The sequence below is a fragment of the Lonchura striata genome, chromosome 20 (genome assembly GCF_046129695.1).
Source record: "Lonchura striata isolate bLonStr1 chromosome 20, bLonStr1.mat, whole genome shotgun sequence".
Taxonomy (NCBI): Eukaryota; Metazoa; Chordata; class Aves; order Passeriformes; family Estrildidae; genus Lonchura; species Lonchura striata.
In genome coordinates, this window is record NC_134622.1 from 2,024,210 (window position 1) to 2,037,224 (window position 13,015).

The window sequence follows — 13,015 nt, forward strand, 5'->3', positions numbered from 1 at the left end:
ACATCAGCTTGCAACTGAAAGAGCCACCACTGCATCTCTCAGTGCTGAGGTTCCCAAAACTGAGAGCACTCCTCAGATGGGAAGTACCAGCAATTGTACCCCATTACAGGGACAGAGGTCAGGACTCCTGACCTCCTGTGTGGTGCAGGAGCCCACAGTGTGTCCCTGTCACCTGGCACTTTTCAGGACAGCACAAGGAATGACATCCACTGTACCCAGCTCTTGCACAGAGCCCCTGGCTCCTCGTCCCAGCAGGACAAGGCAGGGCTGGCCACAGCCTCTGCCCTGCATGAATGACCAAGCTCATGGCCACATCTGGCCACATCTGGCCATCCACAAGCTGGGGGCTCCCCATCTGACAGGTCCTCAGGAGAAGGAGGCTGCTGCCCCCTTAACCAAGGCAGGAGGGATTTAAACACAAGATGTTGAAGTTATGATGCTCAGGGATGAAGTGGTCAGCCCAAGGGGACAGAGGGTCAGCAGGGCTCAGGAGGGAAGCCTGCAGGTCCTGCTGCCTTTCTCTCCTCTCAGGCAAGGTAGCTTGGGCAGGGAGGAAGTTTAGGAGCATTATTTTCTCTGTTTGTTTAAAAACAGTGCCCTGCAAACAGAGCTGAACTCTGAATGATGTCCAAACAGGCAGGAACAGAAGGAGCAGGCTTTCAAAAGGCTGTCTGCAGCATTTGACATGATCACAGCAGAGGCAGCAGCACCCTGAGCTCCCTGCCATGAGGAGCCCAAGCTGGGAGACAAGGTCAGCTGTGGGTCCATCACCCCGTGCTGAGCAGCCCCTGTGTTTCCAGCATGGCAGGGCAGGCAGGGAACTCTCTGCTCCACAGGGACAACACCTGATCCTGGCCTCTGGCAAGGGCTGAGTGCTCACAGATGAAAGGCAGTACTGTAAAACAGTAAAGTGTAAATTAATAGTAAGTTGTAAATTAACAGGGCATGTTCTGAGAGCCTGTGTTCCAGGCAGCTGCTGCTCTGTAGCTGCTCATGTAGGCACAGTCCTGGACCAGGTAACTCACAGAATCTCACCTTAGGCAGAAGCCAAAGCTCCCTTCAAGGTCAATGAAGTGACACTGCTGCTGCCAAAGGACAGTTTATTCCAGCCCTCCATCCCAGGTATATTTCTGTCAGGTAAAACACACTGAAGCTGTTTTTTGGGAAGGTGAAAATACCTTCTTCCTCCCCTGATCAGAGGCAACCCCAGGCTGAAGGTTCAGACAAACATCAAGTGAGGGAAGGGAGCCCTTCATGTCCCAGCCAGGGACTCCAGGGTGACAGTCCCACCAGCAAACGTCACAGCTGTGCTCAGGCACACTGGGATGAAACTGGCACTGCTGGGGACCTTCCCTCTCAAACTGAAAATGAAATCCTTGGTGCAGAGCCTGAGGTAGGAGTGTTTTACTTGAACAGATCTCACAGGAACCCGGGAGTTTGACATCCCCAGGACAGATCTGGGGCAATGAAGAAGAAAAGTGGCCACCACTTTTGCTGCCTGGAACAAGGTGGAATGATGCCACTGCTGGAAGAGCTGGCATAAAAATGATGAACTTAAAAGGCACAATGGACTTTTAGAGACAGCTCTTCTTCTTTGTGATCACAGAGCCACGCTGCTGACGGCTTTATGAACTGGAAGATGAAGAGTTTTTAAACCTTTCCCATTACGTGCAGACATCACTGGATAAGCTTGTTTAACCTCTGCCAGAATTGGATCAGCCTCAGCAGAGGGGTGTCACTGAGCCCTGTCTGCCAAATTCCTGCATGGGGAATGTCACACAGGGAGAGCTCTGCCATCCCAATATCCTGGAGCTGGCAGCAGGAAGAGCTCTGCCATCCCAAAATCCAAGAACTGGCACCAGGGAGGGCTCTACCATCCCAAAATCCTGGAGCTGGTACTAGAGAGAGCTCTGCCATCCCAAAATCCTGGAGCTGGCATCACCACAGCCCAGCCCAGCTCAGGCTGCTCACCAGGGCACACTGACACACTGGTGAAACACTTGTACTGAAGTGGGTGGAAAAGAATAAAAGAGTCCCAAGCACTATCAAAAGGGTCAAAACCAGCAGATAGGGCTGATTTAGATCTGCTTTCCCCCTCATATTCCAGTGTCAGGTACCAGTTAACTGAATGCAATAAACTGCCCATAAATACTGGTGCCCCTTTCATGTATGGGACATTTAGGATGGAGAATTAACAAACCAAAGACCACACACAGGCCTTTATTCCAAAGTGCCAGAAGTTTCCCTTTATTCCACATAGAAAGCTCCACATCCACCCTGCTATTCTGTGGAGAGATTTTCTCCTATGTGGCTTTTCTGCTGTCACAGGTGACATCATCCACCTCTGCCAAACAAAATACACAACAGACAGAACTGGGGGACAAAGGTGACCAGCTCAGAGCCCGAGCACACAAAGCCACCCAGTTTAACCCAGTGCAAAACTGCAACACCATGAAATACAGCAGGGGGGATCCAACCCAGTACAGACAAAAGCTGAATTACCACAAGGTTAAGAAAAAAAAAAAATACCACAAATAAAAATACTCCAACTTTCCCCTGTCCCCGCATAAAACCCCAAACCAAAACACAATCAATTTTTAGGGACAGGCTGGAGATGCCCCACAAATGGGGTTTCACATCCTTTTTGTTGTTCCTGCCTTCTCCTGCTGAGATCCAAGGACAGCAGCCACAGCTCCCTCCCACAGACACTTCAGGAACCTTTCGGTGCTACTCCAGCCCAGAGATCAGAATTTGGGGCCAGAGATTTGTTTGGTGCCACACCAGAGATGCTGACAGGAGCAGCTGAAGCCTGACCCAGTGACACAGCTCCTCTGTCACCCTGCCCTCAGAGGAGCCAGGCGTGGCAGTGAGCACACCCTGCCTGCCTGGCTGTGTCTGGAGGACCACTGGCCATGGATGTGGCACCTGGGGACATGCTGGTGGCCTTGGCTGATAGTCCTGGATGGCTTCTCCAACCTAAATAATTCCATAACACACCTGACAAAACACAGCAAACTCGTATCAAAATATGTGCAGAGATACACAATGAGCTTTAAAGGCTCAAACGTGATTTCTGATGAGCTTAACTCCACACTTCCCAAGACATCCTCGTCACCTACACACACCAGAGGTTTGGATGCACACCTGAAAAGTGGGGAATTCTGGACTCTTCTTGTCTCTCATCCTCACCTTACCAAGGCCATTGGACTTTTACCTGCTTTTCACCAGCCCTAGCACCAAAGCTCCCCCCACCTGCACAACCAAACACATCCAGGCACACCCAAGGCTTGGCTTTGCTGCCTGCAGCTTCTCAGGTTCCCTCTGGCCCACAGAAAACTCCAGGAACTCAGCAGCTGAAGGTCTGGGAGGTAAATCCTGATGCATCCATGGGGCCCTGATGGGATTGAATGATTTCCCCATGCTGGGCTGCAAAGCACAGTGGCTGAAGGACAGAATGTTGTAAATCCCACTGCAAGGTTCTGCTGTGCCAGCACAGGCAAGTTCAAGCTCCCTGGATGCCTTAATCCATAGCCTCTGCTTCCCAGTTCTTCCTTACATATCTGTGCTGCTTCCTGCCTGAAAGCCTCAATGGCAGAGGAAAAACCTGCTGGGTTTGTCCTTCTGGTGACAAACAGCTCCACAAATGAAACCCCCTGGTACCAAACAAGCTTCATTTGTGCTGTCCTCTGAAATAAAGCTTCACCAGGAAATGAATTGATCTCCATTTGGCCTTTGGAAAGATTATGAGCAAGCTTAAAAGAAAGCAAATGCTCAGCCTGCTATTCATCCTGCCACTTCCTCATCATGCTCCATTCATTAATTGCTTATTCTACTCTGGATTTTGCTGATTCAATGCACATGTCTGCTTGCAAAAGGGACTGCCAGCATTAAATCTATTGTGTCTATCCTATGATGTACAGTTTTTGTGACCCAAGCATCTTAATGCACCTAATGCTGTCTGGTACAGTTCACTTTTTACATATCCAGGTTCTCAAACTATTTCTGACCACAAAGCCCTGAAACTTCCTCACATTTCCCTAGGAAACTCCATTTTAAAGCACCTACTTTATTCCCAGTAATTCTTCTTCAGAAATGTTCAGCTCTATTTTAGAATTAGGGTCTCAAAAATAGGCATTACAATTTAGGGACATACAGACATTTCTAAAGGCACACTACTTGGCAAGTCCTAAGAAGAAATCATCTGCAAAGTTGTAAAAACAGAATGTAGAAAATGGGATTTACTCTGGTGAGAGGCTCTTGTAATAAAGTTATTAGGCTCAGACAGATCTAAGGGAGATAAAAGCCAGAGCAATTCTGAGTGTCACATCCACTTACCCAGCTCTGTCCATGCCCAGCTCTTTCACACACACACACAATAAGTCATTGAGACCTCCTTGCTCTTGGATTTTCCTGCTGGAAAACTGCACAAAAGGACCAAGGCTGTCAAAGCAGTAGAGCTTGACTCTCCCTCTGCCTGATCTGGCTGGGCATGTGCTGGTTTGGAACAGAAAAGCTCTGGGCAGTCCAGGGGAGCAGGTTGGTGGCACAAACAAACACACAAGCCCTGATTTCCTTGGAAGCCAACTGTAGAGAAGTGTATCCAAAGCTTAAATTGCTTCATTTATTCTAATAAGCACAGTTTAGGCAGAAGTATTTATGATAACACAGGTATTTTTCAGCAAAGGAGTTCAGAGGAGCACAAAAGCAAGTTGTTAAATTACACTAATCCCATCCTCTGCCAAAGTGATCATTTAATACTTCTGTTTACATTAGGAACTGTTTTATAGCACACTTCTGCCACAGAAGTCTTCCCTGAAGCACCATGTTCCCAACTTACAAGAACAGGTAATAACTTTGCAGTCGGGAAGGGAAAATTGACAATTAGTGGAATGTACGGCATAAAGAACCCTGAGGTGCTGTGCTATAAATCCATGGTCACAGTGTTTGCAGGTGACACTGAGTAGCACAGTGGAAATAAGAAACTCTCTAACAGACACTAAACAACTCCATTTGCTTTCCCCAAAGCTCTTTCTTCCCAACTGGGTTTAAAGAAGATATTGGGATTTCAAGCACTAAAGGCTGCTGACACACTCCTGACCCCACACAAGCTGCCAAAGTGTGCTCCAGTGACCTCTGCTTCAAAAGGACAAGAAAGAAAATCTTGTCCTGTGTCCCCATCTAAACCCATGCAGGACAAATCCCTAAACTGTTCCACGGGGAGTCTGACAGCTCCAGTTCTAAGGGGAGCCAGCCCCAGCTGCCTGTGTGTCCAAGGAACCAGGCTGCTCCTGCAGGTCACAGGAACGGCCTTAAATAATAACCAACAAATGTAAAGCACAGCTGGAGAAGCGTGCTTTTAGAGCCTTTACTTGCCCAGTTTTCAAGAAAAAGCATTGCTGGAAGTCAGGAGCAGCATGTCCAAACACACAGAGGAATAAAGATCAATACTGGTATTTATTCAACAACCTGTTGGTTTGTATTAGTGCTGGGAAAGCAATGGAGCAGCAAAGAGGCTTTTTCCTCTCTGCAAATCATCCCAAAGGCAGCAGAAGTTGCAGCCCCATCCCTGGAGGGTACGAGGGGCACAAGGTACCAGCAGCCCCTGAACACACAGAGCAGCAGCAGCAGCTCCTCAGAGCTCAGGGCCCTGAGGATGCAGGAGAAATAAAACCTGCCTTTGTGTGGAGATGGGTTTGGAAGGATCTTCTACCCCCCTGACCTTCAGAGCAGGGAGGGGACAGCCTGGCCTTGAGTGCCAGCAGCAGAACCTGGCTGGGCTGCAGCTCCTCCTGAGGAGCAGCTCTGAGCTCTGCCCTGTGGGACAGGGACAGCAAGGGCTGGAGCTGGGCCAGGGCAGGTCAGGCTGGATTTCAGGAAAGGTTCTTCCCCCAGAGGGTGCTGGCACTGCCCAGGCTGCCCAGGGAATGGGCACGGCCCCGAGGCTGCCACAGCTCCAGGGATGCCCAGGCTGGCATTGTTGGAGTGTCTGTGCAGGGCCAGGGGCTGGGCTGGATGATCCCTGGGGGTCCCTTCCAGCTCAGGACATTCCAGGACATCTTTTCTCACTTCAGAACAGACTGAGGAGCTGATGACTGACAGCAGTCCCAGCATAAAACAACTCCCAGCATCCTCCCCAGCCCCTCCTGCAGGGACATGGGATCTGGATGGGTGCAGAGGTGACACAGCTCCTGCCCAGGCTCTCGTGGCCCCGAGCTGCAGGAGTGTTTGGACACTTCTCTCAGGGATGGGATTGTTGGGGTGCCTGTGCAGGGCAGGGGCTGGACTGGGTGATTTTGCTCTTCACTCCAAGACAGACCCTGAGGGGCTGGGGTGTGTCCAGGGCAGGGAACGGAGCTGGGAAGGGGCTGAGCCCCAGGAGCAGCTGAGGGAGCTGGGAAGGGGCTCAGCCTGGAGAAAAGGAGGCTCAGGGGGACCTTGTGGCTCTGCACAGCTCCTGACAGGAGGGGACAGCCGGGGGGTCGGGCTCTGCTCCAGGGAACAGGGACAGGAGGAGAGGGTACAGCTCAGGCTGGGCCAGGGCAGGGTCAGGGTGGACGCCAGCAGGAATTTCCCCATGGAAAGGTGCTCAGGCACTGGAAGTTCCCATCCCAGGAGGGGTTTGGAGTCCCCATCCCTGGAGGTGCCCAGGGAATGAATGGAGGTGGCACTGAGTGCTCTGGGCTGGGGACAATGTGGGGCTGGGGCACAGCTGGGACTGGATGGCCTTGGGGGGATTTTCCAACCCCACTGATTCTCATTCTCATTCTGGGTCCCTTCAAGCTCAGGAGGTTTCCATGACTTTTTGCAGCCTGGCAGATTAAAAGTGGCTGGAGCCACACAGAGATGGGACAGATTGGGCAGGAAAGAACAACACATGGACAGAAAATATCCAACAATCCATCCCTGAGCTGCAAATCTGCTCTGGCTTTGGTGAGCACTGTTCTGAGGCACAGCTCCTGCATGCCAGAGCTGTGACACTGATACTCACTGCTTGATTTCTCTACTTGCTCTCCCAGAAAATTTTCAGGTGGCACCTTTCCAAGTACTGAAAAATATTACTTTTCCTTTTTTTATGGCTGAAGCTATAAAAAGCCAAGGGCAGGAGTGTTTTTCATACAATGCTGGATCAAACCCACAACCATCTATTAAGAAAGAAGGTGCACATCCAGTCCTGGCTTTTTCCTAGGGCTGTAAGGATCTTTTAATACACTCCCACATGCAATTCAAAGTGAATTTCACATCTGAAAAAGTTTTTTTGTTCTTCCACTGTCTTAATTCCTCTCTAGTTTTCCCTTCAGTTATTTGACAAAGAAAAAGCCCTATATCTTGCCTCTGTTTTCCTGGCTGTTGTTTGGATGTAGGACTGAAACCCATCAAAGCACTCTTTGCAGACTGTAGTAGCACATTGTGCATGCAAGAGGGAAGGAGCTCTTCTGACCTCCTTTGTTTGCAATAAGCAGCAATCACAACAAATAAACAGGCATGAAACTCTATTTCCCAGCAAATATCACTCTCATAATTCCAAGTAGTTTGTTTTGTCTTCTTAAATGTTGTCCTTTTCTGCAGCCTCACTTCATCAAGTCTGGCTGAACAGCCCAGGGCAGGACACGAGTGACTGGCCCATCACCACATGTGTGTGCTCAGGAATGTTCCAGATCCCTGAGAAAGCATCCCTGAGCTCTCCCACTGGCTGCAGTAATATTTGCACATCTCAGACACTTCTGCCACAGCCAGTATGGTCCTGTGGGCAGAGGAAAAGGCAAAAAGCATTTTGTTTTATCAAAGGAGGCTGTGCAACCTCAGTTTCGGGGAGGAAATGAGGTAAGATATGGAGCTGTGACAGCGACATCTCCTGCCCAAGCTGTGGCAGGTGTTGAGAAAATACTTTCAGTTCCTTGGTCCCACAGAAATCTGAGACAAGGCACCTGCAAAGCCAGAGAGTTCAGTTACTCCCAAAGTGGACGAGATTTCTCTACTTTCACAGGAAAATAAATATGATGGCACATGGAACTTTCCCATTAGAGCCAAGCAGAGGGCACAGGCTGAGCCCCCTGGCACAAACCATGGCTACTGTGGGCTCTGCAGGAACATTTGGGATCCAGTACAAGAGATGGGAAGGCAGGAGTGGTTTCATGGGCAGGAGACTCAATTACAACCTCCAGATGCATCCTCCTGGGCATCCTAATGTGTCTCAGTTACATGCACATCCATCACTTCCCAAATATGCATTCTGTTGTGATTAAAAAGCCAGAATGGAATTCTTGGGCCCTGCAACATCCTGTAAGTCTGAGAGAGGCTGAGGCAGCCCCATGGCAGAGAGCAGGAGGCTCTCCAGGGATCGGGAGAGACCCCAAGGGAAACAGGGTCTCCCTCCACCCTACAAAGTGCTCAGCACCTAGCAGGGTACACACTGACAGCCCACAGAGGCCACACAAAACCACTTGAAATAAAAATGATTCATAACTTGATTTAGTTTCTTTACGTTAAGTTGTCCAACAACAACCCAAAGTCTACCCAGAAGCCAAAACTCTCCATCTTCTGCACCATATCCCAAAGAAAGGCTCTCAGCTTGCTGCTGCACGAGGTCCCTGGTAATAAAGCAGCTAAAGCCAGCTGGTGCTGAAATCCCAGGGCAGCAGCTCCAGAAATAAACGGGTGATTCAGGCACTGAGACCTGCAGAGGGATGGCTCTGCCTCAGCCCAAACACCACGGGAACAGTTCCAGCAGGCAGGGCTGTGGAACTCTTCAGCAGAGGTGAGGGGGGGCTCTGCCCAGGGCACCTCTCCACAGGGTCCCAGGGCAAACACAGACCAGGTGCTGTGAGAACACAGCAGTAAATCAGGCTCCCAGCACCTCCAAACCTTTTCCATCAGAGGATCCCAGAAGAGTTTGGGTTGGAAAGTCCATCCAGTGCCACCCCTGCCAGGGCAGGGACACCTCCCACTGTCCCAGGCTGCTCCCAGCCCTGTCCAGCCTGGCCTTGGGCACTGCCAGGGATCCAGGGGCAGCCCCAGCCTCCCTGGGTAACCTGTTCTTGAATTGAATTCCTTCCCAATATCCCATCTAACACTGCTCTCTGGCATTTTTAAGCCATTCCCCCTCATCTTACCTCTACATCCCCTTGTCCAGGGACCTTTCCATGCACTTTCTGACCCATTGCAGGAGCCCAAGGCAGACAGGAGAAGGGGTTGTGTCTCCTGGCTGGGAAGCCCTCAAAACATGTGAAAAATCAAGCTGTGGGAGCTGCTTATCTCTTACACCATCCTTGCTCTTCACTTTAATAGCTCGAGGCTCCCCTCCTGAGAACAGTTGTCCAGAGATTTGCAGCAGCAGGAATGTGTCATCTGCACCCAATGATCCAATAGTCCTAACAATTGTGGGTATTATTTCTCTTAAATCTACCCCTTAATCCTATAATGCCATAAAATACCACTGAATCAGAGCTTAGCAGGATTCTAGAAAAGAACAGACTTTTAAAGAGATAATGAGAACTCCACATTTAGGTTGGATAGGATTGAAAGGAGAGAATGGGGGAGGCAGAATGTACCAGATGGGCAGATTATTTCATAGTTTCCCTTAATATGATTTCTTCAACCTGAAGCATCTGGTAATTCCACTATCAGAGATTAGATACTGGATAAGATGGACAGGCAGGCTGATCTAACAAAGCAATTTTATTTTCTGGCTACACATAGGAGAGGTTCCCATTAAATCTTGTATCACAGGATAAAACAGAGGTGCATAAAATGTTGTATCCAAGCAGGGAATGTTTGCAGGCACTGGGATCCCATGTAAATATGCTTCACTTTCAATATAGAAAACAACACATCTCCCAAACCCCCCCATCCTCCCCAGGCAGGCAGCGAGTGCTGGGAATGGATAAACAATAAAATTCACACAGCAGCCTTGTCCTTCAGAGGCTTTTGCAGAAAATTGAGAAAAATTTCTTCATCTCATTTTTGTGAAGATTTGTGTAGAAGTCCTGCAGGCTGCAGGCAGCACCTTGGGTACTTCCAATCTGGAAGCAGAGACTGTTTTCCAGAATATGCAGGAATCTCATCTTAAAGCCAAAAAACCCAATCGAGCATGATAGGCATGTGGTCCCAGTGCCCTTCTCATTATGGCACTGCTTGGCACAAATTCTGGGATAACTCACCCCAAAACACCAGAAGAGCTTTCCCAGCCATCCCAGCTGGAATTTGTTACTTGCTTCACTGGAAAATGTTTTGCACACCCAGCACAACCTTTCCTGCCCTGCAGAGGGTTGGGACCAGGAACATCAGTAAGGTCCAGGTGTGGCAGGCACAGCTGCTGTTTGGAATCAGCTCCACACAGGTCATCCCAGACCTCTGGCACCACTGCTCTGGGAATCAGCCCAGGGCAACCCCAAATCCCTCAGTGGGGAATGGCAGGGAAGAACCTCCCAGCCCAGGTGAGCAGCCCCAGCAGCAAAGGAGAAAGGGGAGAGCAGAAAAGGGGAACGAGGAGAGGAAGAGAGGAGAGGGGAAAAGGGAACAGGAAAGGGAAAGGGAAAAGAGGAGAGGGGAAAGGGAACAGGAAAGGGGAAGGGGAAAGAGGAGAAGGGAAATGGGAAAAGGAAAGGGGAAGGGGAAAGAGGATGAGGGAAGGGGAAGTAAAAAAAGGAAAGGGGAAAGGAGGAAGGGGGGATGGGGAAGGGAAGGGGAAGAAGGAGAAAAGGGAAGGGATAAGGGAAGTGGAATAAGAAAGGGGAGAGGAGAAAAAGGAAAAGAGAAGGGGGAAAGGGGAGAGGAGGAGGAAGGGGGAAAGGGAAGGGGGAAAGGAAAGGGGAAGGAAATGGCTCAACTAAAACAAATATGGTAATCCAAATTACCAGAAAGTGACAGCACAATTCCCCAAATCAGGGCAAACAAGGTGTTCTGCCACAGCTCCTAGGGCTGGGAAAGACCTCACCTTCTCCTGAACATCATCCTCACACCTCTGGGGCCACTTTCCCAGGAGAACTTCCTCCTTTCTCTGCCTCTGGGCAGGACTGAGAGGCCCTGAGCTGTGAGCTGGACTCACCAACAGCTCCTGAAATCCCTCAGAGCAGGGATGTCTGAGTCCCTGAACCCTCAGTGGTGCTGACCACGAGGTGCAGGGAGGCTGGAGATACAAAAATATACACAAAATGTGGCAAACTTCCCCATAACTCTCCTTGCTTCACTTCCCTTTGGGCACAGGCACAAAAAAAGGAGCAGGAAAAGGCCTCAGAACTCTGATGCAGCTTTGCTCAGCACTCAGGGCAGTTGCATTTGACCACATGAATCTTTCCTTAAAAACAGGGAAAACTGAGAGGAAAGGCTGGGGTGTGCCAGCCTGTGCCAGGACCAGTGCCAGTCCATTGGCATTCCAGACACTCTGCAGCCTTTAGTGAACCACACAGCTTCACTATTATATTTAAAACTACTACATGCTTTGTAATGCTTATCAGCTGGAGGGTTTTCAACAGTTTTTCCCCACTAATGCTGCAATTTCAAAGCCATTTAGGCTAATTTCCCCTGACTTGAATCTATTTTAATCAGAGACCAGGATACTTGACTTAAATGGTTTGTGTTCAACCCTTCATAAAATCAGCCATAAAACTTTATGCACTAAATAGCAAGGGAACCTTGAAGCCAGAGGTAGGAAGAGGTGAAACTTTCCAAATTCTCCAGCAAACTCCAGCCTATTACACACCAGACCAATTGCTCTCTTACAATATCAAGACAACTGATCCCCAAAACAAAAAGAAAACCAATAAACAAAAGGCACTCCTGAAGTTCTTACACAGATAAAAGGCATTAAGCTGTGCAGCTGCACTCAGTACCCACAAATTCCCTCCCAAGCCTCAGCCCAACTCCAAACTGAAGCATTGTAAATGCAGTGCTGTGCCCTGTCCTCTCCCCCACTCTCCCATGGAATGATGGATAGTGGAACTGAGGAAAAATACAACGCAAACCTGAAAATGTCAGAATTAATCCTTTTCTTCCCCCCAAATCTGAAAAGAAACATTACTTCTCAAATTAATTCTCGCCAAGTAATGCTGGCTCTGCTGGAAGTCAGAGCTGTGGATGAGAAATGGAAATCAGCAGCTCAGCCTCAGGTAAGTGCTGGAGAAGGTCTCGCTCCAAGGATCCAGCATTGTGCTGAGATTTGCATATCACAGAGGCAAAGGTGCAGTTTGTACCTGCAAATCAGCATGCCTGGAGGGGCTGCAGCAGCACAATGCAGCCTGGGCCTCCATTCCTTTGAAAACTCATCCAGGGATTTCTGTTGTTAGTGGTTGACAGCCCTGGATGCTCCAAGGGGCTGCTCAGAATTCAGGGAGCACCCAGAGAGGTGAAGGAACAAGAGCTGCCCCTGCTGCCACAGCCTGGACACTCTGGAGCACCCAGAGAGGTGAAGGAACAAGAGCTGCCCCTGCTGCCACAGCCTGGACACTCTGCCACCACCTGACACACAGAGCTGCATCCCTGGCTGCATGGTTTTCAATGGTCTGAAGGTGCCAGGCAACAGCTTTGTCACTGCTCCAATGACACAGGCATTGGACATGGATCTTTCACAATCTAAACCTCTCTCAGCTCATTTTTTTAGCAGGGATTTCACTCCAGACCTGGACAAACTGACACTTTCCTATTTTGAGGAACACTCTGGCAGCCATATCTTAAATTAACCTTCACAAAGATAAACTTGCAGCATGTCTTTCCTCATCCTCTTAACAAAATGATGTGTCACCTCTTCTAAAGCCTGTTCTGTGCTGCTTGGCAGGTAAACATCACCAGTGTTTAAAAAGCTCAATCAGAAAATGAGAGGAAGGATACTGCCACTGTAGAAACTCCCTTTAAAGGCTCAGATTTCCAATGGGAGATCCCAGAATGTCCCTGGAGGATCCCTGTGCTGGGAGGAGCCTGAGGGCAGCCCAAGGGCCCTGGAGGCCCTGCAGGGACAGGAAGGAGCTGACAAGGAGGGAGAATCTCTGCACACTTTTACAGGGCATTAAACACCAAAAGCTTA

The 13,015-nt window shown here is 49.5% G+C and overlaps 1 protein-coding gene across 1 annotated transcript in view; it reads right to left on the bottom strand.

The window, feature by feature from the left end:
- GALNT17 (polypeptide N-acetylgalactosaminyltransferase 17) overlaps positions 1 to 13,015 on the bottom strand; it is a 214,197-nt gene that overhangs the window by 145,071 nt on the left and 56,111 nt on the right. The window lies entirely within an intron of this gene.